Source organism: Pangasianodon hypophthalmus, chromosome 14 (assembly GCF_027358585.1).
Source record: "Pangasianodon hypophthalmus isolate fPanHyp1 chromosome 14, fPanHyp1.pri, whole genome shotgun sequence".
In the NCBI taxonomy this organism is placed as follows: domain Eukaryota; kingdom Metazoa; phylum Chordata; class Actinopteri; order Siluriformes; family Pangasiidae; genus Pangasianodon; species Pangasianodon hypophthalmus.
The window spans coordinates 22592650-22619177 of record NC_069723.1 but is presented as its reverse complement, the minus strand read 5'-3'; the positions used below and the strand labels follow the sequence as shown (position 1 = coordinate 22619177).

The 26528-nt window shown below is 38.1% G+C and overlaps 1 protein-coding gene across 4 annotated transcripts in view; it reads right to left on the bottom strand.

Annotated features, from left to right (window-relative positions):
• robo2 (roundabout, axon guidance receptor, homolog 2 (Drosophila)) overlaps positions 1-26528 on the bottom strand; it is a 495378-nt gene that overhangs the window by 366637 nt on the left and 102213 nt on the right. The gene's annotated exons all lie outside the window — the stretch shown is intronic.

The window sequence follows — 26528 nt, the reverse complement described above, 5'->3', positions numbered from 1 at the left end:
TCATGGTTAATCATTATTTTTTTTTTAGAAAGAAGCCCCAGAGAGGAAAAAAGGGCAAGATCTACTACATTCCAAATCTACAGATCTACTAATGACAAACTCCATTTTTTTCTCTTATTAAGTTCAAGAGAGTGCTGCTGAACTGCTATAACATAAAGTACAACTTGTTTTGAGAATATTTACATGTAACTATAACAGATAAGTAAGACATGTTATTCTTCATCACAGAAATTGTAATCATTTGTAAATCGCTGTGGTATAAGAGGAATAAAACACTTCAGGACATGTTGTTATAGGAGAATCATTTTGGGTTGGTAAGAGTAACTCATTACATCACCCTATCATTAATTATTTATTAATAACAATGACACAGAGTGTTTTATTCCTTGCTTAACGCTTTAGACTCCGTCTCATTTCCATCCATCCTCCCTCCACCTCTGCCCCTGTCCTAAGGTGAGGATTAGAGTCTCTGGACTTGAAGCCCCTGCTAACCTCCACATGCTTCACCTTTTCATGGCCTCCCCCACTGCAAGCTGTTCCTGGAGGCAGGCTTTGCCTGTTGTTTTGCCCCCTTGTGATGTTCATTTATCTCCACACACTCTTCTCTGACAGCCACGGGCATGACGGTGGCTCCGGCCAAAGCCGCTCCACTTTTCCCATCTGTTTGGCCGTGGACTGTGGGCATCTGCTCATCGCTGTAGCAGGGAACGTCAGAAGACGAGCCAAAGGACCGGGCAATGAAATCAGTGTTTACTTATATACGTGTGTATATGTGTGTGTGTGTGTGAGTGCACATTGGCCAGAAAAGCCACAGTAGGTCTTGGCCTCAGAGAGGTCAGCGTCTTTGTTGTGGATGTTTCCGGAAACAGACGTGCTGTGAAGCCAGACCGACCTCCGTCTGCAGGGGCTTGACTTTTCATCACACAGGGTCAAAGCACTGTATACTGTATGTGTGTGCAGCAGTCAGCATATATATATGTGTGTGTGTGTGTGTGTGTGTGTGTGTGTGTGTGGGAGATGAGCTGACATTAAAAAAAAAAAAGCTACTGCAAGTGAAGAAGCCTATTAAGTCTTGGCGTGTGTTATGATGTGAATCTTAAAACAGCATTGAGTTGCTTATTGATTGCACACCTCATCTGGATTACTGTGTGGACGTGTAGGAGCGTGCCAACTTTCTAATGTACTCAGAGGTGACGGCGAGGTTCTGTACGTTCACAAGTTCCTCTCAACAGCAAACCTGTATTAAGAGTCACCTTAAGTAGAGTTAATACTGAAACTGCATTTATTACAAATGCATTCCTATCTCAGAATTAAATATAGGGTCGTATTCAGAATTCAGAATGAGGATGTAATACTGAAAGTGTGCACATATGTATTCAGAATTCAGACAGAACTCCAGACTTAAGTGCTATTCAGAGGTTACCTGAGAGTTATGCATGCAGAGAGGAGTACTTTCATCAAGAGAATTTACTGTCCCGTGTATTTATCATCCTGTGTAATTAACATCCCGTGTCTTTATCATTCTGAATATTTATCATCCCACATATTTATCGTCCAGCAAATTTACTGTCCCGAGTATTTATCATCCCGAGTGTTTATCATCCCACATAATTAATGTCCTACATATTTATTGTCCGACATGTTTATCATCCTGCATATTTACTGTACTGAGTATTTATTATCCTGAGTATTTAGTGTCTTGAGTATTTACCATCCTGCGTAATTAACGTCTTATGCATTTACTGTCCTGCCTATTTATCGTCCTGCGCAATTAACATCCTTCCTAATTACGTCCCCACATATCTATGGCCCTGAGTATTTATCGTTCTGAGTATTTATGTTCCTGTGTATTTATCGTCCTAAGTATTTATTGTTCTGCGTATCTATCATCCTGACTATTTACCATTCTGAGGATTCATCATCCTGAGTATTTCTCATTCTGTGTATTTATCGTCCTGATTAGTTATCATTGTTAGCATTTACCATCTGGCATAATTAACATCCAGCATAAATAAACATCCTGTCTAACTATCTCCCAGCATATTTATGGCCCTGCGTATTTATCGTCCTGCATATTTAGCATCCTGTGTATTTACCATCCTGTGTATTTACCATCGTGTGTATTTAGCGTCCCGTATAATTAACGTCCTGCATTTTTATCGTCTTGCATATTTAGCATCCTGTGTATTTACCGTCCTGTGTATTTACCATCCTGTGTATTTACCATCGTGTGTATTTACCATCCTGTGTATTTACCATCCTGTGTATTTACCATCCTGTGTATTTAGCGTCCCGTATAATTAACGTCCTGCATATTTATCGTCCTGCGTAATTATTGGTCCAGAAGATTTGTTCCAGTGTATACGAGTTATATAAAGAAATAACAAAAAAAAACACACCTGACATGACATCGTCTTATATATTTGACAGCAGAGTTCGCCATGTTCTCCCTGTACATGTGTGGGTTTCCTCCGGGTTCTCCGGTTTCCTCCCACCTCTGATAAATATGCGAGGAGATGGATTGGCTATGCTAAATTGCCCCTAGGTGTGACTTTAAAGCCTAACCTCTAAATGTAACTAGAAAAGCCTTGCCCAGAGAGCAGTAACTGGCAACCTGGGAGGTGATTTCAATAACCAGAATTCTCCACCCTTAAAATCACATTAAACATAACCTGAGTCTGAAAACACAGAACTTTCCCTTTTAAATGGAAGTAGCTAATTCCACACATGCACCTCGTACCAGATCACACTACCCTAATGGCCGAGGTGTCAAATCAAAGATTATAGAATTATCCTGCATTACACACAAATACACACCACATACACGCGCACACACACTCATACACACACACCTCTCAATCGTTAGCCATATTACAGCAGAGAGCCCCTGTGCTCATCAATGGATGTCCGTCAGAAATCCCTTCTGCTCTATTTAGTCCATTCTGCTCCTGCTACAGCTTCCTCCCCTGCACATTAACATTTCATCAGGTAATTATGCCCATAACAGCCTGCAAGCTCACGTACCATTTAACTGTTAATGACAATTCAGTGCGTGTGTGTGTGAGAGAAAGAGTGTGTGTGTGGGTGTGTGTGAGAGACTGATAGAGATAAAGAGTCCATTTCAGTATTTCATGGGTATTTTCATCAGAATAGTGTGGTTTCTATTGCACACAATTCACTGTAAGGTTATTATTGTCTCTCTCGTTTTCCTTTTTTCTCATCTAGAATTCTTTATATCCCCTTTTTTTTTTTTTTTTATTTCTCGGCCGTGTAGAATTGACAACGGTGGCCCCCAAATCATGAAAGATTAATGTAAAGAGGATGCATAATTAAGCAATTTAATTCCAAAATTTCTGGAACATTACTCATTCTTTGCTCTTTTTTTCTCCCCTCATTTTTCTACTCCTCCTCTCTTTTTTTTGGCATAAAGATAATCAGAGCAGGCAGAGGCGTTTCATCTGAGCAATGGGATGATCTGAAAAAGGGGATTGTCAGGTGAGCAAAGGCAAATCCTCTCCTCTGTGTACATGCATGTGCAAGAAAAAAAAAAATTCAAAAAAGAAACAAATAACACTGCAAATATCGGTTTCACAATCAAACAATTTAGTACAATTCAGTGTGCCTATAGAATGCAGGACATCTACTATAAACTATACTACTATAAATACTTGAAATTAAAATTATTGGTCAAAACTGAAACCAAAATAAAGAAATTCATGGGAAATTGGACCAAAGATTTAAAAATCTATTATTATTATTATTATTATTATTATTATTATTATTATTATTGTTGTTGTTGTTGTTATTAAGCCTGTCAGTAGTAGTTTAATCTACAAACAAAGCTGAAAATAAAATATAAAACAGAAATGTCACTGAGTGAAACAGTCATAAAAAAAAAAATTAAGCATTTTTTTTAAACTTAAAGTGTATGCAAAGAATATTTTCAGAGACTGAAATTCCAATAGGTTCCTACTGTAAACTGAATAATTTCAACAGGTTAGCCTTTAACATTCACTATGAACAAAATCTTTGGCACTTAATTTTATAGTACAGTAACTACCTACAGTAAAAATTTGACTATTGTGGTTATCCAAACCCTTAAAATGTCTGTGTAAATGGATAAAAAAGTATGGCATGTCATTCTTTAATACATAAATTGTAATCACTGGCAAATTGCCTTGGTATAAGAGGAATAAAAAGCCAATAGCTTAAATGTTTTCTCTTCATGATTAATAGAAAATGTACTGAATTAGTAATTGCATTTAAAAAAAAAAGAAACCAAAGCATCAAACAAACACATCATGTATCAGAGTTTCCACTGATCAGTGCCTTGTGTATTACTTTGTAGTTAAAAGCAAGCATTTAATAATGCTAAGGATTTTTTCAAGGATTTCTGAGAACAAAAAGTAAATACAGCATCCATACTACGCTGCCTATGAAGCATACTTTAAAATAAACTACAGTGTATTCAAAGTGAAACACTATTTTATATTTCTCTATGGAGTGTGAATCTGAACTTCATTAGTATTTATTTCACAGTCCAAACCTCAGCACTACTCTCACTCATCTGAGTTACACACACTGGGGGAATGAACAGATAAATACATTTTATATAACAGCAATAAAAAGAACTCCAGCTTGCAAAATTATAATCACTCAAATCTACTCAAAAGACATCAACAGTAACTACTACAGCAACAGCTACCAGTGCTGTTGTGATTCACGGAGGAGAAATCTGGTCTACAAGGCCACAATGATTATGAATGTCCACTTAATCTAACAAACGTTTTACAAACTGTTCATGCAGTGAAAATCCACCTGAAGTGCATTTTTAAGTTTCTGTATCTGAGGATGCTTTCACACCTGTCGGTCCGAGTCAGGGCGAGTTTGATATTCTGCTTTGTTTGCTGTTTGGTTTGGTTTGTTTCCATACTGCACGTAATTAAATGAAAAAAAAAAAAAGTGTCTGAAAGGCATGTACGTCTGAAAACATCCTGGTAAAACTCATCACATTTCATCCATTCGTCATAAATATGGCAATGAGAGAAGGTAAACAAACCTTTACCAAGTGTACGAAAAATCAAACAAACATATCATAGTTTCAAAGAGTTGATAGTTTTTGTCTATCATAATCAGAATTTGTTTTCTCTTCTTTTGTGCAGAACACATGGCATTTTTGCAGTGTTACAGCTCTGTCCTTTAGCTCAGATTAGAAGCTCACATCGAGAAAAAATTCTGCAATCCAAAACACACGCCATGTTTGATTCACTTCCCACAGTCAGGTTGATTCAGAATTGATTCACTTTTTGACTGCAAATGAATTCGTGTGAAAGTGGTTCACTCAGACGCTCTCGGATCAGGTGTTTAGGTTGTTTTGTGCCTAATGAATCACACCAAGGTGAAGAACACACTATGATGAACACCACACCAAGATGAAGAACACACCAAGGTGAAGAACAAACCATGATGAAGAACACACCAAGGTGAAGAACACACTATGATGAAGAACACACCAAGGTGAAGAACACACTATGATGAAGAACACACCAAGGTGAAGAACACACCAAGATGAAGAACACACCAAGATGAAGAACACACCAAGGTGAAGAACACACCAAGATGAAGAACACACCAGGGTGAAGAACACACCAAGGTGAAGAACAAACCAAGGTGAAGAACACACTATGATGAAGAACACACCAAGGTGAAGAACACACCAAGATGAAGAACACACCAAGATGAAGAACACACCAGGGTGAAGAACACACCAAGATGAAGAACACACCAAGATGAAGAACACACCAAGGTGAAGAACAAACCAGGGCTCCATTCAAATGGACTAAGCACTGTGTATATCATTCACATCTTAGCAATAAAAGTACAGAATGAAGTGACTAATCACAACAAACTCCCAAAATCAAATGAGCACAATATTATACTGAGGATCTCAAACGTGCTCATGCAGATTGTGCGAAATGCAAACTAGCGCTTTTAAACCGATTAGCCCAAACAATGCTAGTTTTGATTACATTTGATTAGCATTACATTAACTATAGATTGGGTGGATTAAATTCGTACTGCTTTTCCCATAAAAGCTGATCCAGGGGCATAAAGAAGCACAACACGGCTTCCAGTTTCCTCTCTAGTAATTATAAACCTAGAGGAGGGAAGTAATTGTAATTTTATGTAATTTTCCAGAACAATCAAAATTAAAAAATGCTGCCTGCCAACATCAATCGGTCTTTAATGTGATTAACCGAGACAGCCATCTACATGGATTATTTTTGACAGATCTGTATTAAATATTAAAATGCTCGTTAAATATTGCATCGTATCAAACAATCTTACCGCTGCACCACACTGGCTGTACACACGGTCTGTACAATTAACACATTATGGATCTGAGAATGCCTTTAGGAAACAACTTTAACTTGTAATTAAGGGATGCATTATCCACCTCGACTGTATTTCAGCTAATTATCACCGCCAAACGTGACAAGAACACACACACCCCCCACTTATACACCCACTGCTGCAAAACACTCTGAAAAGATCACAGATGGAGAAATTAATCTCATCAGCAAACATGTTTCAACATCCTTTTTGGTTTGAACTATGAAATTAGGAACAAATCAATATGTTAATAGGAACCAGGCTGATTTGCATTATAATAGCAAATAAGTAAATGTGGGAGATTTAAATCTTCGATATTTGCAAAATAAAATTGGGCGTATTAGAACTTTAAAGAAATCGTTAAACAGGAAGGAGTGCGCAAGCATTTTTAATTACAGCCTTCCCCCAAAAAACAAACCGACCTGCATAATTCGACAAAAAAAACTATTTCCCATTTCTTTTATACACAAGGACAGGCAGAACCAGATAACGATAAAACCATCACATTTATTTGTTTATTTCTGCCTCTGCAGAACCCGTGACACGTTATAGAAATTAATCACATATCCAATGTTGCATACTCGAAAAAATCTCTCCCACATACACGCACACGACCGTCACGTTGCATTTTACCTCAATATTGTTCTCTAATCTAACAGAAGGCATTCAAGTGGCAGCATGACTCCCTCCATTTAACCTACGTTCTAATTAAATGATCCGCCTATAACCTGCTTTACTCAATGTAATTTGAGGAACATATGTTTATTTAACTATGATTATCGTCCAACCTGCCAAGTGTTTCTTCATGGAGATACAGCTGGTACGTCTCCGATACATCTTTCATGTCCCATGCTAAAACTAAACTGGATATATATTCAACCACAACGCTGTTAAATGCTCGATCCGGATTGGTTAGAGGGTGTATAATTGTTGATATGATAAAGTTATCTATGAGGAGAGGTTTATTTAACATTTGTGGAAGGAGTCGCCAGTGTCAGTGCTTTGGTAAAGCTGTAACTAAGTTTTCCAACATGAGAAAGTCTTCACGATTGAGGAGTTCATGTTTCGTGGTTTCTCTGTAACATGACGAGCTGTTCAGGAAACAGTTTATGACTGATATAATGCAAGAGATAACAGGAAATAATTTGGTTTATGCATGTTCTACATCCTTAAATGGATAAAATGTACTGTTCTTTAATTATTAACAAATCATCATTGGCAGATTGCTGTGGTATAAAAAGAATAAAACACTTCAGGATGTGCAGTTATTGGAAAATGATCAGCTTCGGGGTGATAACAGTAACTCTGTTTTATCACACCAACCTGTCATTGATTATTTTTCTACAACAACACACCTCAAAGTATTAACAGTATGTTTATGTGTTTAAGAGTATCTTAAGAGTATTTTTTAAATTGCTGCTTTGGGCAGTGAACAGTGTATCTTAGTGAACAGGAACAAATAGGTTAAACATTCCTTCTTTAAACTGTTCAATGCTCTTCTTGTCAACCTGAATTCAAACAACTTATGATACTTATGGCTGGATTTTAACCTGATTGTAAAGCCTGACTGTAACCTATGTATCTTGTCATGTGACTCAGATTGTCAAATAGCTGGGAATTTGCAACTGAGGCCATGTTGCTTAGATGAGAAACGTCCACATGCAAGCGCAATGGGAACAGCAGCAGGTGTAGGTTTAATTATTCAGTGCTGAGGGCCAATCAAGAAATGGCATTTTGGCCACACAATGGCAAACACAGACACCCACACTCACCTGCCCCAGCCTATAGTCGGGGTGTAACACACTGACACTATATGTATCTGTTTAGTGCTCCGAATATCTGTATCTGAACAAATGCTGCTTTCAAGTCCTATTGGAAATATCGTAATTACGAGGTGAGCGCAAAAGAATGGCACCACAATGTCATAATTATAACTTGGGAACTCGTATGTTATTATGAACCCTGACTTTCTGAGTTGGGGGTGTGTCATGAATGTGACATCTACAGCAGACAGTAAGATGTAAGCGGTAATTTTGCATGTTAGCTGTTCAGTTTTCACTTTTTTCACTCTTAATAAACCTCTTGTTAATGAGGTTTAAAAAAAATTCTCACATGGCCATTTCCTCCAGCCGAAACCACTTGAACAACTAGCATGTCAATCACCACCTCCGAACTCGTACAAACAAACTTCTAAGGAGGACTAGAAGGCAGCATAAAACCCAAAGTGGGTGTGGCCTAAGCTAGTATCCTAATTTAAATCACCGTGACACTGTCACCAGGCAGTTACTAAGGATGAATGAATGAACAAACGCTATAAATGCATTGCACAGGATCAATATGGTGTGTTTTTGTTCTGCAAGATTCAGATCTGACATCTGCTTGCAAAACTTTTTTTTTTTTTTTTTGCTGTGACCCACAGGATGCAAGTCCAGATGCAAACCTCTATTCTCAACCAGGTGCCATGTGAACCCAGATAGTGCACCTCCTCTTGGTATCTGTATCTGTTTATTCCAAATAACATATCAGTATTTGGTTACTTCCATGAATTTTCACATCATAAATGTTTTTACAGCCACTTTTACAATTTTACAGCCATCATTACTTAAGTAAGCATTGCTGGATGGTAATGTCATATACATCACCTTTGATTCCTAAGTAAGTGCACAAACTTTGAACTACAATCATGATAGATTGAATGCATCTGTAAGCACGAGGACCAGCTGGTCCTTGTACCTCCACGCTGCTAGTGAGTGTATTCTGTATGATATACATACCACTGCATCTTTCTGCTAAAACTGGGTCAGTCAGCATGCAAGCTAGAGAATACATCATGTGTGCAGTCTTAAAGTCAAGTGAATTCATCTAGTGCTTCCAGCAAAGAGAAGATAAGATACCAGTACTGAAGAGTATGTTGAAGATTGCAGAGGAGAATAGAGCGGAGCGTGGCAATTGTGTGTCCTCTGGCAATTAGCTGGGAACTCTAGCAGGGCTTCTTGATTATGAAGCATGCAAAAAAATTAGAAAGAGATAAAAGACTCATCTCCAGTGGCAGTTCTTCCTCCAGCCCAAGCACTGGATATGACAGGTGTAGGAGATAGCAGAAGCGGAAGATTCAATAGATCCCCATCCTCTGGGTAAAGAAAGCAGATAATCCACAAAAATGAAGATCTATGAATAACGCAAGCTGTCAGTCATTGGCCTGGGTTGATGAAGACATGGAAGTGATAGAAACATGAGACATTGTGAGACTAGTGAAGAAACAGTGAGATGTTAAGATGCAAAGGAAATTGAATCTGGAAATGAGGATTTCTCTCAATGAAATTGCTTCCTGGCATTACCTCTGAGCCCAGGAATCAGCTTTATTTTTTCAGCATCAAAATGCACATCCTTTCAAGACAGAATTTCAGAGCTCTGGATCTCATCTGGATTTGAGATGTCAATACAGGTCACTGCTATGGGGTCACCACCTGAGTGATGGAGGCTATTGATAAGATGGAGGCTATAGATAAGGGAAACATGAGCCTTCACAGGTGCTGGAGACACTGGAGCTGATGCCATGACTATAAAGACTGCTAGGACATCATGATGGCCACAGGAACAAGGGGCATACAAATGGCCAAAGCAGAAGCTGGATATAAGATGGACTGAGAGGCTAAATGCAAAAAAGCTGATGCGAATGGACCTGACAAGACAGCAACAAATCCTGGAGTTACCTCAGCTACAAATAAGATAGTGAAGTTAGCCTTTATTGTCACATATAGAAATACAGTACTGTAAAACAGTACTTGTTTTCTTCACTCATACCAGATTGTAAGGAAGCTGGGATCAGAGTTCAGCCCTGAAACCCTGAAGCTTTATGGGTAAAAGACCCTGAAGCTTTAAGGGTAAAAAGGTGATTGATCGAGAACCCAGAAGTGGCAGTTTGGCAGTGCCGAGGCTTGAATATCAGATGACCTTCAGATTAGTAACGTAGAACACAGGTTCCGAACCCTGTTCCTGGAGTACCCCCTGTCCTGCACATTTTACTGTTACCAACACACCTGATGAACTAATCAGCTAATAAATGGAAAACTCTAAACAGGACAATAGGAAAAACAGGGAAAAATAAACAGGACAGGGGGTACTTCAGGACCAAGGTTGGGAAACTGTTGCCTAGACACTTAACCACTAAACCATCACTACCCTAAGAGCTACAAGGGTCTGAGTCCATGATGCCTTTGTCCTGAAGCTGAGACCTGTACCCATTCTGGTGTAGAGAAGGGTTCTGGACTGGGATCATTCCACCTCCAGGCAGGATGGCCACTTTTGCCACATATAAGGACTGTGAAACCAACATCCATGATTTTAGTGAGCTTGGATTATCATGCAGTCTACTGTAACTTCTTCTGGTGGAGTTTTGGAAGGTTTGGGGCAAGTGATCGGAAGGCACCACCATACTGCCACGGTTGGGTCCTTGAGCAAGAGCCCTTAAAACTCAATTGATCAGAAGTATCAGCCAAATGAGCAAACGTAAATGTAAATGAATTCAATTCAACTGAATTTTATTTGTATAGCGCTTTTCAATGAACATCTTCACAACGCAGCTTTACAGAAATATATACACGAAGTGAATATGGAAATATGGGAAGTGAATATGGGACACTAGCACAAAAGCACTCATGGGTACAACCTAGGTCAGAGCAGTAGAAGCAGATTCCTAAAGAGAAACAGAGAACTGAGGGAAGAAGAGCCCAAAGAAACTTTGGTGCAATATTGAAGCTACTGTTACCACATCACCTTTTCAATAACAGAGACAAGCACAGTTATTTTTAAGTTTCTAAGATTAAATGTAGGTGGGTGATGACAGAGTATCTGCAGTTGTTGTGGAGTAGTCCAAACCATCACGGAAACTTCTAGGATAGATCACCCAAAAACATGTGTTCTCAAGGTTCTTTAACTCTGTGGACCTGTTGAGTTTTCTCAGTGGTTGATGATTGATCTCAAGTTGTCATATTAAACAAACTAATACATGACAAATCCAAAGCATCCCAGATGGTCCAGCCTTAACAAAACTCTCAGAAATGGTGAAAGTCCTACAACCATTTCTTTCATCTCAGCCACAGTTTATTGATGGTTCATGGACATGTTTCCTGCTGTCATTACAATTCACCAGACCCTGTTATGTGCTCCATGTGGCCAACAATAGAAAGAGGGTTCATTGATCTGTTAAATCCCTTCTCAGCTAAGCTCACCTTAACTCTACACGCTTTGAAGGGTGATACCTTTAAGCCACCAAATAAAATCCCACTGAACTGGTTTGTTCTGCACACGATTGAGCGCATTCTCATGTTGACCCTTGAGAAAACATGGAAGTGCTTTGAACTTGTTTTTTCATATTTGAAGCTAGCATGAGATAAACACAGCAAATTTCTGCTGTTTTTTTTTAACTCTCTCTCTTTCTTCTTTATCATTTCACTTGGGGGAAGAATATAAGAAGATAATGCCAGCTGCTCTAATCTGAAGCTGCAGTGTTTCAGTAGTATGGGTTACATAAAGAAGCCACATGCTTTAGAGAGCAAGCCAGATATAACTGTCTGGGAGGGGAGATGGAGATCAGTGCAGTGTGAGAGATAACACAGCAACAGGGACATCATCCACTGAAACAAAACAAGCCTCCCTTACCAAGGATCCTTCCTTAAACATCTTCCATAAGGGAGAGCGACAGGGTGTCAAAGAGCTCCTGCCACCGGGGGCGATTGTGTGAAGGCAAACACCACGATGTGAAAGAAAGTATTGTTTCTTCTCACTGCTTCAAGCAGCTATTCTTGCGCACACACACACACACTGTGTTAAGTTAACACACATGGAGCTCCCCTTATTATGTTCCACTCCAGCATGCACAGCTTAGCTCTGAATTATTTATGATCAGGTATCCATTCGCTCAGCTCGTCACCATTTTCATGCTTTTATGATGGATTTCCTAAGATCAGAAAGGAGTGGGAGGTGTGTCAGTAGAAAAGCTTTGTGCTTTTGAACTCAGTAGGATGCTCTTTATCTTTGCTTAACTTTTACAGCTTTTAATATGTAATTTCAGCTTGGTTCTGACAAATAGCTCTTTTATATTCACTCTTACTATGTAGTATTGCAACCAGTCAAATCGTATCAAAACAGCACTCTCGAATCTTCTCGACTTGACAAATTCGAAGCTCTCCAGATGTTGTAGCCCAGACCAAACTCTCAGAAGGGGTGAAAAAATTCTTTCATCACACCCACAGTTTATTGCGGTCTTTACAACATTAAATGCAACTATAAATTGATAAATAGTACGTCACACTTTAATAAAAACAATTGTAAATCATCAGAAAGTTGCAGAGGAATAAAATACTTTGGAACATGCTGTTGTTGGAAAACAATCAACTTTCAGGTGGTAACAGTAACTCCACTTCATCACATCAACCCCGTCATTGATTATTTGCCCATAACAGCACATCTGGTTTTTTATTCCTTACACAGACTACGTTTTTCTGTGCTTTCATGTGCACTATTTGCAATCAGTTGCTGCTTATGGCAAACCACGGTTATCTAACAAAAAAGACGAAGCAACTGGTGAATGGTCAATATTTCATGAGATTCATTACATGAAATGCAGCGTAAATGTGCTAATTGCTTGTTGCATCATTATAAATTCACATTGATAACAGAGTGATTTTCTCCATTAGTGAAGTGCATTATTTAGACTGTTTCAAGAAGAGCCAAGAATCTTGGCCTCCTTTCAAAACATGCAGCAAAGTAATCGTTGTGCAAATGGTACCATCAGGGTGATGTGTTTCACACAATGCCAGTCAGCAGCTATTTGTGCGTGATTGAGCACGACCATCAAAATTAAGTCAGACTGCCTGAGCCACTTCACTCCTCCAAGGAGTAGCATCTCTCTGGAGTTCAGCTTCATGGGAAGTGACAGGTTCCTTCAGAAGTTCATTGCACCTGCAAGAAGCTGACTTGGCATGCAGTGTGTGCATTCAGATGGTATCGTAAAGCTAGAATAACTGAAGAGGTGCAGGTTATTAGCATGGATGGAAAACAGGCACTGTGGTGGAGTTTATGTAGTGGGAAGACACAAAACGTTTGGCATGGTAGCGCCTCAGCGTTTAAGGGCTGGGCTACTGATCACAAAGTTGTGAGTTCAAGCCCTGGCACAACCAAGCTGCCACTGTGGAGCTACTGAGTAATATCTTTAACCCTTTCTACCCTAGAGGCAGTGTATCTTGACCCACCCGTTACTCTGATCCTGCTTCCTAATAAGATTGGACATTTTGTAACAGGAAAATAATCAACGATTGCTGTGGTGTGATGAAGCGGAGTTACTGCTACCTGTACAAAGTTGATTCAATTCTTATAACATCTCATGAACTGTATTATTCCTCTTATACCACAGCAGCTTATTAAAGAACAACATACTTACTTTTTATCCATTTATAGTTACATTTAATGTTGTGGTACGTCCCTGAAACAAGTTAGTTCCTGTTATCACTTATGTTATAGCAGCTATAAATAGATGTTCCCTCACAAGAGAAAAACTGAAACCATCAACTCCTCTTTCCTGAAGATGTAAAAACTTAAAGTTACAGCTTTACCTCTGACTATTACAAGCGCTGACACTGGAGACTCCTTCCAGAATTGCTAATTGCTAAATAACCATCTCCTTATATAAAACTTCACTATATCACTACAGTTGCAGACATTTTTAATCCGTTTCTGTGGAGCACTCGCCTGTAAATGAATTGTTCCTATAGAAACATTAATATAAAACTGTGATTTGAGAAAAGAAATGCTATATTATTTTAAAAAAGTGTCTATTGTTGTATCATTTCTTCAGAATACACTGGATGCCAACATTTTCCATTTTGTTTGAACTCATCTCAAACTGCCAGATGTTCTGAAAAAATAAAAAAGTCTGAACCCACTGTCTTAGAGCTCCCCATTTGAATAATCCTTGACTCTTTGAGAAGGGCGTGCTTTTTCTTTTTGCTTGGCATCATTTCACGCCTTAATAGACTGCTTTGAGAATAAATGAGGAGATTATACGACACGATCCAGTCTGGCAAACACAGTCCTGAGAAGCTGAGGTGTTGCTCCATTAATTGAAATAGGGCTGGTTTACGTCTCAGGCTCTGCCAAATGGTGTTTGTGCTGAATGGCTGGTGCCAGCCGCTGCTTGCAGAGTTGCAGGTTCTTATCGGGAAAACGATGCCACTGCTGCTGATCCCTAAATGAGATTTCATCCGTGGCTCCATGGATTAGAAGAGTGAAGAGATTCAGTTGTCACACATTATCTCTGCAGTGTGTAAACAGAGATGAAGCAGAAGCTGCGTGACAGTAGACTCACGTGCCTCCACTTTTAAGTATGAAAAAAAAAACAAACGGAAGCATGTGGCAGCATCCGAGATCCGGTTCATAGAATGAAGGTTGAAGCTTTAATACAGAAAAACAGTGGACTCGATCTGAGCTCAAAAGGCAAGGGCATGGCTTACCCGTTTTAAAAAAAAAAAATCAGCCTCTTTATAAAATTGCCTTTTATACTTTCATACTTACACTTTTAAATTAATGTTTAGAATTCATTTGCATTTTATTCTACTGTATTTTGTATTTAATTATACTTTGTCACATGTTTGTAATGGGTTCTGTGCCACTAAATTACACAACCTACACATCCACACTGTATGAACCTACCTTCCCTTTTAATTGATATTTATTTATTTATTTATTTATTTATTTATTTATTAATTATCGCCCCACAGTCCCCCCCCAACCATGGAATAAACCCAGTACATTATAACTACTAAAACTACTACAAATATTTCAGATTGTTCATGCGCTACATAAAATAAACCTTTTTTTTTGACTGTAAAGAATTTCAAAATAATGTCATGTTTAAAGAGCATTCTTCCTGTCCATGCATTTGTCCTTGATTATTCAAGTGTTCTGTACATCACATATTCAATACCCACTGCATATGAGAACAGAACAGGATGTCTTGTACATAAGAGGGAAAAAGGGGAAAAAAAAAAAAAAAAAAAAAAACTCAGGACAATAAATACAAACCATGGGGTCAGTGACATAAATCCAACACAAGAAAATAAATGCAACTCACAACAGGACTGATCTAATATTGCAACATACACTATGCTCAGTTGCGTAATGGGTGGTGTGTGGTGTGCAAAGCATTATCATCACTAGAAACATAGACGTCCCTATGACAAAAAAATCCCGTCAGATTAGTTACATTAGCTAACTTTTATAAATATGACTCTCAGGTTAGCTCATTTCTGTATCTAGACTCAATGAGACATGTACATTTTCACAGATTTAATTGAATACTCTTCCTGTAGTCAGCACACAGACCGTATTAAATCCACACACAGATCTTTTAATTTCAAGAATTATCTGTACATACCATATGCCATGTTTCACAGAACTTCATTCATTACTTTTGAGTCATTTAGTGAACACTGTAAATGACATGTATAGCATGAAAGGTCACATGAATGAGCATGTATTTATCAAGGATTTATTTTTGAACAGCTAATGCTAAGGCTAATGCTAGTCTGGCCCCATCATGAGCTTTTTGAGCTGAACATTACAAAACACAACGCGGGATCAACTTTTAAAATCGCAGCCATGTCCTTGACCCATTGACAAAGATGATGACTAGAAAGTGAATTGCAGTTTATCCACAACAATTCATTCATGATAATCCTTTTTTCCATCATGTACTGAAAAGCTACGACATGTAATCCACTGATTTATATGTTAGTTACACGGCACCATGTTTGCTGTAGACTATAAGCCATATAACATATTGGCCATATAACACAATTATTTTCTCTCCTGAATAAAACCTGGACATTTAAAAGTTAACCCTAAAATCAGTCTTAAAGTGAACAATCTATATTCAATTTGATCTCTTTTTAGCTTATTGTTTATTTCTATTTCGACTGTAATTTTGTGCTATGTGAAGGAATATTTCAGAAATGTGACCATTCTTAAGAAAAAAGTCACACCCGTAACACATGAATCCTTTTTTCTCAGTAATCTTCACACCAAAACACATATCTGAATATCTTATGCAAAGGTCTTTGAATTTCACTGAGAGTTACTGCTACCTGCAAATTAATTATTTATAATTTTAAAAACTTTTTATTCATCTTTCACTAAGGGAATTGGCCAACACTTTTTATTTACTTTCCCTGCTTTTACATCATGTGCTTTCGTTTACATCGCCATGTATCTTTGTTTCTGTTTTGGTCCTGTGTCTGGTTTGTTGCCCTAGTGTGTTCACCTGTTCCGTGTTTAGTCCTTAATTAGCTTGTCTATATTTATACCCTGTTGTGTCATAGTTACTTTCGTGAGTCTTATAGTGCATTTATTGTTACTTTAAGTCCAAGCCATGTTTCTGAGTTTTATACTTCCTGACTTTGACCTTTGTCTGTTTTCCCATTTTCTGAATATGGATTGTCCTTGATTAATGAACAATGCCCCTGCTGCACCCGCTACAGACACCAATTATGATGATGATTGTTGGACTGTCCTAAATAAAACACACATTGAGTTAATGCATTTGCTTCTATTAACGCATACTACACAGATATACCATAAAGCTGAAACCACAAAGTTACACCTTTACCTCTGACTGCTATAGCACTGAGACTCCTTCCGTAAATGCTAAATAAATTCAATTCAGTTAAATTTTATTCATTTGTATAGCGCTTTTAACAATTGACATTGCCACAAAAAAACAGCTTTACAGAAATAAATGTCTAAATGTCTCTTCACAGAACTAATTGCAAGATTTATTTTTTTTTAATACTACAGCACGGCTGAATTCCTGAATCTGATTGGTCAGAAAGTGTGCTTATTTTTGTATAACTTCATGGCTCAGACAGTAGTTCCTGCTGTAACATGATGCTGTTATGTGCATGGGGCTGTACCACACCACGTCTGCATGGATTATTTTCATACAAACACATGGTCTATTTTGCATTGTTCTGTACTTAACCATTTATGTGGATCATCCACCAAACCAGTCCCTGCACACTACAGCACATTAGAACGAGCGCATTAATATAAACCTGTAATTTGCAGAGGACTACTCTCAGACTTGCTGTTGTAGAAAATGATTACACCGATTTTATCTAACCAATCAGAATGAAGAAATCAACCGTGCTGGGGTATAATGTTAAATATTTGTGAAACTGTCTCACTCATGCTAAGCTTGCTCAGGCAATTAGACACTTTGCAATTCAATACGAGTTTAAATGTCACACCTGTAATGCTGGGATTGCTGAGATGTGTTAAATACATAAAACCCCAGCTTCAGCAAATATCTGCCAATCCAGTTTAGCGTTTAAACTGTGCAAAGCACTGAGGGCTAAAAATGGATGGAGGTGAGTGTGGGAGAGAGCGAGAGAGAGAGAGAGAGAGAGAGAGAGAGAGAGACATTTGTGACACTTAAGGTGCTGTGAAGGTGAGGTGCCGCAGGTATCTGGTGAGAATGGCAGGTGATAAATACCCCTGCCACAACACACCTCTCATTCACACTCACATATCCAGAGGAAACCATTCACATCATGTTGTCACCAGCCTGCACGTCATTCACGCCACTTGTTTGCCCTCCTCTTCCTTCTCCCACATTACCTTTTCACCTTTAATTACAGGCACCAGCCCTCCTGCTGCTATCCTTGTCAATGAACCTTCCAAAAAACACATACCCTGTTACCAAAAAAAAAAACCCAACAAAAAAAAATCTTCTCCTAACATTTTTTAAGCCCATTTACCAATGTCCCGGAGCTATTGTTTTCTTCCTCGCTTTATTTATTTATTTTCTTACAACACACAGGAAGTGCCGCTGAACAAGACATCCATCACCTTGACAGAGAAAACAAATTACACGCTGAACAGAACTTTAATGCATCACCCCAGCTAATGGTGTCGAGCCTGGCTCTGGCAGCGAAGCCCAACTCTCAGGTGTCACTATCGCACTCGCTAATGCCTGTCTATCCACGCTGAGTGCAAATAACAGACCTGCTGTAACATCCTCAAGTAATATCATCAAACATGTGTTTCCTCATGACTCCTAAACACATCATCGGACTGTGATATGAGCGATGATGTTAACACCATAAGTGAAGTGGTTCATTTGTGGCTCACAAACACCATCCGTGCTGATACATTTATCAGGCTAAAACTATAAAGCTGAAAAGGTCAGAGCTACAGCAAGAACTTCACTCTTAGTAATAAGGTTCCTCAAGGGGTCTGTGGAGGGGTTGTAACTTTATAAACAAGATCTAAATGGAACATTTTCTGTTCTAGGGTTTTAAGGAGGCAGACGAACCAACGAATGCTTATAGGATACCAAATACAACCCAATTTTGTTCCATATTTTAGCAATTTTTTCCAGATGTGCGCCAAGCACCAGTAAGAAAACAGCAAGACAAAAGTCCAGTGTGATGCTACTTAATAATTAGCAGCTTCACCTGTTTGTTTTTTTTTTTTTTTTTTTAAACCAACCAGAGTCCGTTGGCTCACGTATCCGAGGCTTGTGAATTTAAAGCTCACCTGGAAAAAGTCGGCATAAAGTGAAAGTAGCTGCAACTAGAAGCAAATGTGTCTTCCATGTTTGCTTTTCTGCAAATTATACATTATTTGTGATGGATCTTACTGCTGCTTTATCTAAAAAAAAAAAGCAGAAAAATGTAGTTTTCCGGTGACTCCAGTATCCCCGTAATAGTCAATGCTACAGCTACATGTATGTAATATGTCCATAGTGCAAAAATGATCATATTTCCATTATAACTTTGATGTGTTGTTAGAATAAACACTCTTAAGGGAATAAAAGGCTAAATTTAGAATCCTCACAGTGTATTTCCACCTCACACCCAGTGAACTTCCGATAACCTGCAGATCCACCATGACCCTATAATTCCTCAATACCAAATAAAAAAAACAAACAAAAAAAACAATACAAGTATAACACAATTTTGGCACCAAAACGTGCTTCTTCCAGTTAAGTCCAGCGAGTGATTAGCGCCCCCTAGAACCCATATATAAGCACATTCATGAATCCCGTTTTCCCGTATAACGTTGTAAGAGGAATTATCCATGCTTTATCAGTGTGATTTCCAGAGATGCTGATAATTGTGCGTAACCTTAATTTCAGCCGGTTTTATTGGCCGTCCAATACACTAAATCAAAACTCAATCCTTTTTCAAACTCAGTCCACTCAATCCTTTTTCACTTTCCCTCGGTACCCTTGACTTGATCTGCAAGTATGATCTATATGCACTTTGCCTCGTGTCTCTAAGCGCAGAATCGTGTGTGGATGAATTGTTCGGTCTTCTCAAAAGCCAATAAAAGTGTAATTACATGGCTTGGGCCTTGGTGACGGTGCATGGTGCAGGTGACAGCTACGAGGAGAGGGAGAGGGAGGGGAAAAAAGAAGGCAGGACGGATTATTGTCAGCGCACCACAGCCTCCGTTTGCTGCTCTGGCTGCCATCGCCTCAGCGGGGTCACCTTGAATGCAAGCGCTACAATTTTACCAGTCATTAAACTCTTAATCCAGGCTCAATGTGCACTTCTTTTGCCATCGCTCAAAACTGACGAGGCTGTCATATCACTCGTGCCGTGTCACTGTATGTCTCCTGAACAGCAGAAAAGACATATAGAGACACAGTGGGGGCAGATTGTGGTGCAATTAACAAGTCTGTGCATTGAGCAAAAACAACGGCATACCATTTACACCATCTAATGAACTACGTCTGTATGATGGTATCTTACGCTAAAAACACTACTGATTTCATTTCATCAGCACATTTAGACCTCAGATACTAACTACAGACTTAAGAGCTATTCAAAATCTTGCACAGATAGAGTTCGGTTACTGGCCTACACTCTTCAAAGCTTCTCAAGGGTCTAAAGTCAACAAAGGTCTACATTCTCAGGGGAAAAAAAGGTTCTTCAAAGGTTTTTGGGTGGTTACTAGTTCTACACTCTCAGAAAATAGGGGTTTTTCAGGGGTTCTTTGGATGGTTTCAGTTCTAGCTTTCTAAATGGCTTCCACTTTGAAACCTTTTCCATTTCCCTCTTACTTTATGTTACATTGTATTATGATTGACAGCAAAGAATAAAAACCCTATTTCTTTCTTCAGTCTATTTTCGGTTTTAGATGCTATTGAGGAACCCCAGGGCAGTGGTAGCTCAGTGGTTAAGATGTTGGACTTCTGCTTCAAAGGTCATGAGCACAAATCTGAGCCCCACCAAGCTACCACTGATGGGCCCTTGAGCAAGGCCCTTAATCCTTAACTGCTCAGTGGTTAAAAATGAGATGAACGTAAGTCGCTCGAATAAGGGTATCTGTCAAATGCCATAAATGCCAAATGCCATAAAACCCTGTCTTGGATGCTTCTTCTCAAGAAAAATCTGGCAACCTTGGAGATGTGATGCAATTTGTATAATCAGAATGTAGAACCAAGAAAATCAACTGAAGCAGCTGCGTAACCGAACTCTGAACACGAGGAACTTTGCCCATGTCTCAGACTCTGAAAATGTTCCTGTAAGTCAGCAAGGCATTGTGTGATTTTTCTTTCTACTTACTTAATATTCTTCACACACGTTCCAACTGACCAGGCCTTACGTCCTCAGCGATGTGTTTTTCTCAGGCTAGACAAAGCGAGCGTGATAAATTGGACAGTAAACGCTCTAATACAATACAAGAGACATGAATGGAAGGTGGCTGGTTTGTGAAGATGAGCTCAGTGAGAACAGACAGGCTCTTAAGCAGAAACTCAAAATAAAGAGAAACAGAGCAGCATTATTACCACAGTCACACTCACGCTTGCCTGACATCTTATCTTCTAAACTTCTCATCTGCGTGATCAGGTTTAAGAATCAGCAGGTTCTCCAGCAGAACAAAGTGATCAAAATGCTATTTTCAGGGGTTTTTTTGGTCTTTGATTAGTTCCCATAGGTATCTTTATAAATTGACTTTTATTAAGTATCTTTTATTAAGATTTAAATTAAAAATGCTTCTCAAGTGTTCATCAAGGGTTCTTTAGATAGTTATTACCTCTACAATCTTAGAAAAAGGATTCTTTGGATGGTACTGGTTCAACACTCACTTTAATAAAAGGGACTTCAGATGATTACTGGTTTAACGCTCTTAGAAAAAAAGGATTCTTTGGATGGCTACTGATTCAGAATCAGAATCAATTTATTCATCATATACATTTACAGGAATTAGCAATTTTTCTTATTGTTTGGTCACAACATGATACATTCAACACAGTTTACAGCACACAAGTCACAGACAACACGACACACAACAAGATTACCATATTAATATCCAAATATTGCACCTTAAGCAGAAACTGGTGGACTCGGTTGTAATTTATATTGTGGTGGAGGTAGAAATAGCAACTGAATGCATTTCAGAGTGCCTTAAATAGTGTGGTACAATTGTGTTCTATAATAAATAATAATAATAATAATTACTTAAAGTAATGACTATATAATAATAATTATAATAATAATAATAATAATAATAATCAAAAACCTAGTTATTCCTGATAATTCCACACCCTTAGGAAAAAGTAATCTTCAGGTGTTCTACAGAAAAAAAAGGGTTTCAAAGATCTACAGTCTTAGAAAAAAGGGTTCAGGGGTTCTTTGGGCTTCTACAATCAAAATATTTCTTCCAGGCTTCTGTAAAGAGTAACAGGTTCTTATCTGAAGGTGTTGTATTTGAAGCACCCTTTGACAGGTAAGGATACTCAGGCTGAGGTAAGGGTGTCAATACTTTTGATACACATGTTTTTAAACTATTATTTGAAAAAAAAAAAATCAAATTTCTGAGTGGAAATATTGGAATATGTGTGTCATGTTTATTGTATGCAATAATCTTTGCCAATAATTGGGGTGCCAATAATTTTGGATTTGACCTTAGGATTATATTACTTATCGCATTACATTTTCAAAATATTCCAGACGCTCTCAAGCTTATTCAGTCTTGCAGTCCAGTTTTTTATATCGAAAAATAAGCCAGATGATAAGATGGGAGTTGTGTTGATGTGAAGAGTTGGATCTCAGATCTAAATGATAAATCACCTTAAACACAGTGTACGAGACTTTAATCGTTTATTAAACGTTAAAGTAAGTGATTAAAGATCAGTTATTTCCATCTATCAGCGTGACTGCTGATGACCTGAAATTAATTCATCATTAGATTCTATTAGTGTGAAAAAAGGTCTTATGGGTTAATTATGTAAAATACAGGCACTGGGAGTAATGGCTGATATGTAAATTACTAATTACTAAAAAATTAAGATTTTATTTTAAAAAAATCGACACTCAAACAAAATTTATACCTACACAGACCACTCAATTAATGATGAATGTATGGATTATGAGCTAGTGGTAGATGCAAGTAGTCGACTAATCAAGTACGATCCCCTAATCAACACTAATAACTTAAACAAAAAAAAAACTTAACTTTTAATTAGCTTTTATTATTTGCCTTGTTTTTACTAGCTTGTTACATTTACAATACTTTTATTCTATTTTATTTATTGTACTTTTACTCTAACACCCTTTTTATTATATATTTGTTATATTTTATATAGTTACTATTTTGTATTTCTTACTTAATATTTACCTACTTCATTATTTTATTTCTGACACCTCCTATATTTTTTTCTATGTTTTTTTTTTAATTACATTGTAAAGCACTTTGGTCTGTATTTTAAATGTTTGAAAGGTGCTATATAAATAATAAAGTGTATTATTATTATTACTAGTATAGTAGTAGCAGTTGTTATGTAATAGCTGATAGAATTTCTGTTGATCATTAGACATCAAATTTGAGGTCCTGCAATGGAAAAATGGTCCTGTGGTGCCAATACTTTTCCTCAGTGAAAGTAGTGACAATGTGGAATGCAAACATTTCCAGCCTGTGTTTTTCTCTCTCTTGAAGTTAATAAGACAAAAAAAAAAAAAAAAAGCAGCTTATCATGTTGTCGAGAAATCATAAACAAACTCCTCTAACCCTGATTACAGCTTTACCTCTGACAGTTACAAAGCACTGACACTGGAGACTCCTTCCATAAATGTTAAATAAATGTCTTTTTGTTTTTTTTGTTTTTTACTAGAGCATGGCTGAATTCTTGAATCTGATTGGTCAGAAGGTGTGTCAATTATTACCCATTATTACAGGGACTGTACGTTCCTTTGTAAGTTGTTACTATAGAAACAGTAACATATTAAAGCACATGCATTAATATAAACCTGTGATTTGCAGCTCCACAGAGCTGCTCTTATAGAAAATTAATCACCACATTCTGTCCAATCAGAATCAAGAGTTCAACAGCGCTGTGGTACAAAGAGATGATGTTTTGACCTTGCATGGTTTATGCGACTGCCTTACAGGATTGTTATTATATTCAGTGTGTTCAAGTAGTGAATGGCTGAAATGTCTGACATTTAGTTTAAAAAGAGAAATGTTAAATTGTTGCTATTAAATAAAATGATTTTGATCATATTGGATCATTTATTATAAATAGAGTCTCATTTTTTTTTTTTTTCATTCCTCCAAATTTAAGTGGGTGTCAGATACACCTGCAGTGTTTGCAGTTTCATGCTGCTGATGCAAGATTTTCCAAAGAAACTAATAAAGTGTACTCTGCCCGTATTTCACCCTGCACACTCTCCTTTCCAGCAAGTCAACAAGACCGTCATCCTCCATCTAAAGCTCTCCTGCTGCTTAGACGAGGGTTTAATTATGCATTAGTGAGCAATGCTTCTTTGCTTCTCCTCTTTACTTAGCTCATGCAGACGGCAGAAATATGCAATCATCTTTCCTATTGTACTTCTACCTTTGCATTTCCGTATTAGTGAATTTCAGCTTTAAAGCCCCATAAGCTTCTTTTAACTATTAAAACTTTCTCCATCTGAACAAGTCTCAAAACTCTATCACACAGGAACACACAGACATGTTTAACCGCTTGTTAACCAATATGCAGCTCGAATTTGTGTCCTAAAACATGAAAGGTCTATGCTTATTGCTATTTTCTCTGGAATTTCTGAAGAGATTCCAAAGAATAACTTTTCAATGCTTAGTCCATACAATAGCACGTCGCCAGCTCTAATATTAAATAAGACAGAAGCACAGAAAACAAGAAGGACGTAGATGTGCTTTTGCCATCCGTAGAAACCCCACCAGCTGTGATAATGATGTATAATTTAACCCAAGAATGCATTTCTGTGCTCCACAGGCCTTGAGCCACTCCTCCCCACAGCCATGTATTATTCAAGCTAATGGTGACCCTGAAATAGAAAAAAAAACTTCTGATCTCTTAAAAGTTTCATTGCTTAGAGACCATTGCGGGTGGAAATAAGTGCTCAGAGTGGGACGCCGCATGGAGAAGTGCACAGAAAGCAGCGTGTCAGCTCTGATTGAAAGTGAAAGATGACCGTTTTTAGACTTGAGAGCGTCAGGTTCTCTAACAACTGCAGAAAAATTCTGATTGGATGAAAAAATGCCGGTAATTCCTTGAGGGATCTCTTTCTCATGGTTGCACTGTGACCTGTACGGGGTGAGGAATGTTTCATTTGAATAAGCTGACACCATTGGACACTATTTGGTGTTAAGCATGGTCACTGGATGATGTTACTAATCAAAATTGGTGTTTCAGGGCTTTTTTCTATTGTTATGGACACCAATAAGACATAATATTGGGGGGAATAAAGTTTTGGAGATTATTCACATTTTAATTTTATAGCTCATCTCTAGTTCATCAAATGATTTTGGATGATTCAAAGCTAAGCAAAACTTCATGATAGTCCAATTAAATGGTCTCTAGGACCTAACACGCTATATGGCCAAAAATGTGTAGACACCTGACTGTTATACCTATATGTGGTTCTTTCAGTTTGAAACACACAATTGTATAGAACGTCTCTGTGTGCTGTAGCATTACAATTTTTCTTCACTGGTACTTAGAGGCTCAAACCTGTTCCAGCATGACAGTGCCCCTGTGCACAAAGCGAGCTCCATGAAGACATGGTGTGTGAAGGTTGGAGTGGAAGAACTCAAGTGTCCTGCACAGAGCCCTGACCTCAACCCCACTGAACACCTTTGGGATGAACTGGAACACCGACTGAACCCCGGACCTCCTCACCAACATCAGTGCCTGATCTCACTAATGCTTTTGTAGCTGAATGAACACAAATCCCCACAGCCACACTCCAAAATCTAGTGGAAAGCCTTCCCAGAAGAGTGGAGCTTATTATAATGGGAATAAATGTGGAATGGGATGTTCAACAAGCACATATGGGTGTGATGGTCAGGAGTGCACATGCTTTTGGTCATATAGTGTATGTTCCACCCCAGGAGGCAGGTCTAGCTCTACAGTAGTAGCTTGTAAGCTTATTATCAGTCTTCTCGAACACTATTCACTTCTAACAACTGCATGGTTGAAGAAAAGAAAAATGGTTGAAGTTTATTTGTTTATAAAAGCGAGGAACCTATACAAGATCACGATTATGTGAGACACTTTTTAGAGGTGTTTAACCAACAAAATGTGTTGCTTTCTCAGGCAGAGAGAGAACATGATCCTGTCAAGGCTTCTCCATTAGTAAGAGTTAATAAAAGGTTCTTGTTAATATCCTAAATATTTGGCTAGCTCACCGTGAGGTTTGTTTAAAATGTCGTCAGTGTGTGGTGTACACTACGCCAAGCTGCTGTCAGGTTTGTTTGTTCAAACTGAACAAACTGGAACAGTGTCTCCAATCGCATACCTGTGTACTAGGCGTATAACGCTACACAAAATGCTAAGGCAGCATTATATGAAGACCTTCAGACTTGATGACTTTCTGGTTCCGAATACATGACCACACAGCATTTTTTGTACATTTCAGACAGACCCAAAAAGCTACAAAAATCTCTGAAAAATAAACTAGACTCGATGCATAAAAATAGGCACGTCCCTCTGTAATTACAGGCTGTCCATAAAATTAATAAATAAATAAAAGTTGACTTTGCAGTATCATTTTCTTTCCTGTTATGCTGTCTAAGCAGTACTCAGCACTTTAGATCACCGTTATTCT